Consider the following 7,500-nt stretch of genomic DNA (forward strand, 5'->3'; position numbering starts at 1 on the left):
TTTCCTCACTGAAACTCAGGTGTCTGAGGCAACTGACAGTAGCCCCTTTTCTGTTCCCTCCTACTTTCTCTATCCTCATTTTCGATCCAAAGCTGGATGCTGCGTTTATGTGCGCAATGACTTAACCTGCTCTCGTGCCCACGCTCTTGAATCTTCCGAGTTTTCCACCATCTGGCTACGACTACAGAGTCATTCTCATACTAAATTTATCCTGTGCTGTATACCTCTCTCCTAACTCCTCTGACTATAAGAAATTCTTTGACTACTTAACTTCCAAAGTGGAGCACATTCTGACCCTCTTCCCTTTTGCAGAGATCTCCATTCTTGGAGACTTCAATGTTCACCACCAGCTTTGGCTTTCCTCTCCCTTCACTGACCATCCTGGTGAACTAGCCTACAACTTTGCTATCCTCCATGACCTAGAGCAATTGGTGCAATACCCTACTCGTATTCCTGACCGTCTTGGAGATACGCCCAACATTCTTGACCTTTTCCTGACCTCTAATCCTTCTGCTGTCACCCTTTCTTCTCCGTTGGGCTCCTCCGATCACAATCTCATATCTTTATCTTGTCCTATCACTCCAATCCCCTCCTCAGGATCCCCCTAAGCGAAGGTGCCTCTGGCGTTTTGCCTCTGCTAGTTGGGGGGACCTGAGGCGGTATTTTGCTGATTTTTCCTTGGAATGACTACTGCTTCCGTGTCAGAGACCCGTCTTTGTGTGCTGAGCGCATAACAGAGGTGATAGTGTCTGGCATGGAGGCGTACATTCCTCACTCTTTTTCTCGTCCTAAACCTTCTAAACCTTGGTTTAACACAGTTTGTTCTCGTGCTATACATGATAGAGAGGTGGCCCACAAAAGGTACTTAAGCCTTCCTTCAACCAGAATCTCATGCACTTTATATTTCTGCCCGGAACCATGCCAAGTCTGTTCTCCAACTAGCCAAAAACTCCTTCATTAACAGAAAATGTCAAAACCTTTCAAGATCTAACTCCCCTCGTGATTTTCTGGCATCTAGCCAAAAATATCTCCAATAACTTTGCTTCTTCTTCTTTTCCCTCCTCTACTTCAACCAGATGGCACCACTGCTATCACATCTATTTCTAAAGCTGAACTCTTTGCTCAAACCTTTGCTAAAAACTCTACCTTGGACGATTCTGGGCTTGTTCCTCCCTCTCCTCCACCCTCTGACTACTTCATGCCTCGTATTAAAATTCTTCGTAATGATGTTTTCCATGCCCTCGCTGGCCTAAACCCTCGGAAGGCTTATGGACCTGATGGGGTCCCTCCTATTGTTCTCCGAAACTGTGCCTCCGTGCTTGCACCTTGCCTAGTCAAACTCTTTCAGCTCTGTCTGTCAACATTTACCTTTCCTTCTTGCTGGAAGTTTGCCTACATTCAACCTGTTCCTAAAAAGGGTGACCGCTCTAATCCCTCAAACTAACCGTCCTATTGCTTTAATTTCCTGCTTATCTAAAGTTTTTGAATCTATCCTCAACAGGAAGATTCTTAAACATCTATCACTTCACAACCTTCTATCTGATCGCCAGTATGGGTTCCGTCAAGGCCGCTCTACTGGTGATCTTCTGGCTTTCCTTACTGAGTCTTGATCATCCTCTTTTAGAGACTTTGGTGAAACTTTTGCTGTTGCCTTGGACATATCAAAAGCCTTTGATAGAGTCTGGCACAAAGCTTTGATTTCCAAACTACCCTCCTACGGTTTCTATCCTTCTCTCTGTAACTTCATCTCAAGTTTCCTTTCTGACCGTTCTATTGCTGCTGTGGTAGACGGTCACTGTTCTTCTCCTAAATCTATTAACAGTGGTGTTCCTCAGGATTCTGTCCTGTCACCCACTCTCTTCTTATTATTCATTAATGATCTTCTAAACCAAACTTCTTGTCCTATCCACTCCTATGCTGATGATACCACCCTGCACTTTTCCACGTCTTTTCATAGACGTCCAACCCTTCAGGAGGTAAACATATCACGCAGGGAAGCCACAGAACGCCTGACTTCTGATCTTTCTAAAATTTCTGATTGGGGCAGAGCAAACTTGGTATTGTTCAATGCCTCAAAAACTCAATTCCTCCATCTATCAACTCGACACAATCTTCCAGACAACTATCCCCTCTTCTTTCAATGACACTCAACTGTCCCCCCTCTTCTACACTGAACATCCTCGGTCTGTCCTTTACTTATAATCTGAACTGGAAACTTCACATCTCATCTCTAGCTAAAACAGCTTCTATGAAGTTAGGTGTTCTGAGACGTCTCCGCCAGTTTTTCTCACCCCCCCCAGCTGCTAACTCTGTACAAGGGCCTTATCCATCCATGTATGGAGTATGCTTCATATGTCTGGGGGGGGTTCCACTCATACTGCTGTTCTAGACAGGGTGGACTCAAAAGCTTTTCGTCTCATCAACTCCTCTCCTCTAACTGACTGTCTTCAGCCTCTCTCTCACCGCCGCAATGTTGCATCTCTAGCTGTCTTCTACCGCTATTTTCATGCTAACTGCTCTTCTGATCTTGCTAACTGCATGCCTCCCCCTCCTTCCGTGGCCTCGCTGCACAAGACTTTCTTCTTTCCTCTCACCCCTATTCTGTCCACCTCTCTAACGCAACAGTTAACCAGTATTCTCAATCATTCATCCCTTTCTCTGGTAAACTCTGGAACTCCTTGCCCTGCTTCTGTATTTCCACCTTCCTATGACTTGAATTCCTTCAAGAGGGAGGTTTCAAGACACTTGTCCACCAATTTTTGACCCACTGCTTTGACCCTTTTGGGGGACTGGCATTTCAGTGGGCATTTTTTTTTGTTGGATTTTTGTTGCCCTTGGCCAGTGTCCTTCCTACATAAAAAAAAAAAAAAAAAAAAAAGTAGTGAAGAAGGAAAAAAAGAAATACCGTAAGAAAAAAGAAAGAAAACAACAACAACAACAACAACAACAAAAACAACAACAACGGCAAAAACAAGCAGCAGCAGCAGCAGCAGCAGCAGCAGCAATAGCAGAACGCAGAAATAGTCAATATACTTAAAAAAAAAGAATGTGTCGATTCTTCTCTCTCGAAATAGGTCAGGTACTGTGTGGGAGGAAACACAAAAACAGGCAGAGAATTTCCAGAGATCACCAGGAGAGAGGATGAAAGAGAGAAGACACCGGTTAACTCTTCTTGCATTAGTGAGGTGGGCGGAACAAGACTAAGTAGAAAGTCTTGTTCGGAGCTGCTGCTGCAAACTGTGGGTGTGGAAGGTATCAAGTTAGCAAGTTGAGAAGAGAAGTAATAATGGAAATGACGGTAGGTGGGGTGTTGAGCTTTACAGATTAAAAAGAAAAGCGAAATTTAAGAATAAAAGAGAAAGGAAGTAAAAAAAAAAAAAGAAAGGACCAAGACCCATGAAGAAAGCACTGAAGAATAAAAAAGAAAAAAAACAAACAGAAAACGTTAATAAGAAAGATGCTAACGATGAAAATGGAAATACAAAGATATGATATGCGATTAACAGAACTAAAAGGTCATGTTTTGTTGTTGTTGTTGTTGTTGTTGTTATTGCTGCTGTTGTTGTTATTGTTGCTGTTGTTTTTTCTTTATTTAATTTCTTTTCTTGTTCATTTCTTCTTCTTTTTCTTCTTCTTCTTCTTCTTCTTCTTCTTCTTCTTCTTCTTCTTCTTCTTCTTCTTCTTCTTCGTTATTGTTGTTCTTTCCTATTTTCTTCATCCTTCTTCTTCTTCTTCTTCTTCTTCTTCTTCTTCTTCTTCTTCTTCGTTGTTGTTGTTCTTTCCTATTTTCTTCACCCTTTCTTCTTTTCTTCTTTGTTATTTTCTTGTTCTTGTTCTTCTCTACCTATTTTTTTGTTCTTTTTTGTTATTGTTGTTGATGGTGGTGGTGGTGGTGGTGGTGGTGGTGGTGGCGGCGGCAGTGGCAGAGCGGCGTACACTAATCACCTCTAATCAAAATCATTACTACCCCAGCGAGGCTTAGAAGTAGCAGTCCGCGGGGGCAAGTGTGAGCACTGATTACCGCATCACTAATGACCTCCCTAATCAGGCCACGTAATTAGGCTAACCACGGCCAATGTCTGGAAAAACAACGCCAGATAAAATGTGTATTCTCTGCCGGGACAACTTGAAGCCTTAATGCGGTTATTGGCAGGCTGTTTCGTGGCGGGAGGTGAAACTCGAAATATTGTGAACACCCTCAATAACAGTGTGATGTAGGAAGTGGTAGTAGTAGTAGTAGTAGTAGTAGTAGTAGTAGTAGTAGTAGTAGTAGTAGTAGTAGTAGTAGTAGTAGTAGTAGTAGTAGTAGTAGTAGTAGTTAGTTAGTTAGTTAGTTAGTTAGTTAGTTAGTTAGTTAGTTGCTCATTAAGGAGCTTTGAATTTAAAAGATTAGACAGATTTACAGATAAGAATGACAGGTGGAAATAGAAGGTATGATTAATTTAGAAAGTGCCACATATACGTCTGACGGGTTTTTTCTGTAGTTTCCCTTATTTTCTTGCGTTCTTAAAAATATTGCTTTCAGAAGAACACTCCCAATTATAACCTACTACACTCTTAGCTATGGAGGGTTCATATATCAGTATTCTAAAATGTTTCGCTCTCTAAGCACGACTATTTTGAAAGGCCACAGAGATAATTACCATAGCTTTCAATAGTGCTTCTCCTGTTGATAATACAGAAATCGAGTAAATTTTTCACTAGAACCATTAAGATATCTATAAAAATTCGTGTCATTTCAACTAGAGTCTTTTGAAAGTAGCGGAGATGCACCTGTAAGTGTTTCAGAATACGATCCAAAGCCAACATGGCCTCACTGATCCCAAAAACATCACACGCTGCCCCAGCACTGCCCGTCATTTCAAACTGCAGTATTCTTTCCTACACGATTCCACACACTTTTTTTCCTGTTGCAGAAATATACCGCTAAAAAATAGTTGTGCTTCAGTTTCACACGTTTACTGTTTGGAAAAAATTGTAAAAAAAAAAAGGCATAATTTTGTGGTTTGCGTGTGGGTGTAGATATAGAATAAATATTTGTGACTGAGGCTGTGTGGGGTATATTGTATGTGTTTGTATGGGTGTATGTCGTAGGTGTGGGTATCTGTGGGAATATCCACTTCTGGTTGTTGTTAAGTACAGGCTCGTATACAAAAGAACGTATGAGTTTGGATGTGTACCTCGGTGGAAGAGTCATCATTTTTTTTTCTCCCATCATACTTCCTCACCTTTTTTCTTCCCCTCTGCCTCTTAACCTTTAACCTTTCCGAAAAAAAAAAAAAAAGATGTACGTCTGGGTGTGGGTGTGGTATACTTGTGGGTGTAGTACACAGTAGATGCCAAGTGTATCAAAGCATTTAATAACATTACTGAATCTATGAAAAAGCCTAAAATATCAAACTTTTTTTCCAGGTACGTGTGGATGTGGATGTGCATACTTGTGGAGTGTATTGTACAAGTAAGTGCAAAGTATTTATAGGACATAAGTATGATAGTACCTAGAGAATCGACGAAAGAAGAAAATACCAAAACTTTTCTCAAGATATGTGTGGATGTGAGTCTTTTTGAGGTTGTAGTATACAAGCTTGATCACGTAGTAAGAGGAGAAGACTAGGAACCGATTAAGAGAGCCTGGAGAAGACGTGCTGAGGGAAGAAGATGGAGAAGACCCAGAATCAGATGGAAGGATGGAATTGCGGTAGAACAACAAAGGATATGAGTCACAGAGGAAGATGCAAGGGACAGAAACAAATGGATGAGACTCAAGCATAGTGCCAACACCTCACTCTAGGGAAACGACGGAAGAAATAATATACAAGTAAGAGTAGTGTGTAAAAAAGACATAGTGTGTAAAAAAGACATATAGGAGTCCTTACTCAATGTACGAAAATCTATAAAATCTCAACACGTTTTTCCTAGGCACGTATGAGTGACATTTCTTATTATGTAAGAGGAGCTCTGGCCAGTAGCAACAAAAGGCTGAACAAAAACGTTCACTAAAGGTGCCAGTCCACTAAGAATAGTCAAAAAGAATTATTCGAAATTATGAGTGTTGAGTGGGTGTTGTATACAAGCTGGTGTAGAGTGTAAATAAGATACACATGGCAACACTTACTGAATATACGAAAATCTTTCACATTATATATATGTATATATATATATATATATATATATATATATATATATATATATATATATATATATATATATATATATATATATATATATATATATATATATATATATATATATATATATATACCCTAAGATGCAAATTTCGACGATATAAAAACCTGAACAAATAATGCTTGGAAAAAAAAATCTAAAAACTACGAATATAAAACCATTTTAATATAAAAAAAACATGAATACATTAAAAGAATGTAGATAAAAAACGTTAAAATATAAAAATCCTGAAGATATAAACCCTGCGTAGATATAAAAAACATGAAGATGTAAAAACATGTATATAAAAAAAATAAATAAATCCCTACACAAAAAAAAAAAAAAAAAAAACTGAAGGATTATTCTCTGCAGATATTTTAAGTCCTTAACACACACATAAGAACATAAGAACATAAGAAATAAGGGAAGCTGCAAGAAGCGACCAGGCTTACACGTGGCAGTCCCTGTATGAAACACACCTACCTATTTCCATCTGCTATTCCCATCCATAAACTTGTCTAATCTTCTCTTAAAGCTCTCTAGTGTCCTAGCACTAACTACATGATTACTGAGTCCGTTCCACTCATCTACCACTCTATTTGAGAACCAATTTTTTCCTATCTCCTTCCTAAACTAAAATTTTTCAAGCTTGAACCCGTTATTTCTTGTTCTACCCTGGTTGCTGATCCTAAGAATTTTGCTTACATCTCCCTTGTTATAACCCTTATACCACTTAAAGACTTCTATCAGGTCCCCTCTTAACCTACGTCTCTCTAAAGAATGTAAATTTAACAGCTTTTTGGAATGCCAACAACATCTGGTGTTCCCAGGCGGTCACCCATCCAAGTACTAACCGGACCCAACGTGGACACACACACAAAAAAAAAAACTCCCTAGACTGGAATAAAAAAAAAATAGCTCAAACAATCAAATCTCTTATAAAATCTCTACACTAGAATGGGAAAGAAATACCAGGATCTCTTAACAAAATTTCCATAAGAAGCAAAATATCTTAACTTCCATTGGCTACATGTTTAACCAGCGGACTGACTGACTGACTGACTAATTAATGCTTTCCTATTCCACCTCCAAGTTCACACCAAGTTCGAGAAGCGCTGACCTAGCGAATGATTCCTTGATTTACGGTACTGGAATCTCTCAACATTATCTAATTATCTCTGGAACCTCTTGCAGCTTCTCTGGAAACTGTCCTGGAAGTTAGTGGCCGTTTCCTTTGTACTGAGAGAGAGAGAGAGAGAGAGAGAGAGAGAGAGAGAGAGAGAGAGAGAGAGAGAGAGAGAGAGAGAGAGAGAGAGAGAGAGAGAGAGAGAGAGA

This window comes from Scylla paramamosain, chromosome 25 (assembly GCF_035594125.1).
Source record: "Scylla paramamosain isolate STU-SP2022 chromosome 25, ASM3559412v1, whole genome shotgun sequence".
Lineage (NCBI taxonomy): Eukaryota > Metazoa > Arthropoda > Malacostraca > Decapoda > Portunidae > Scylla > Scylla paramamosain.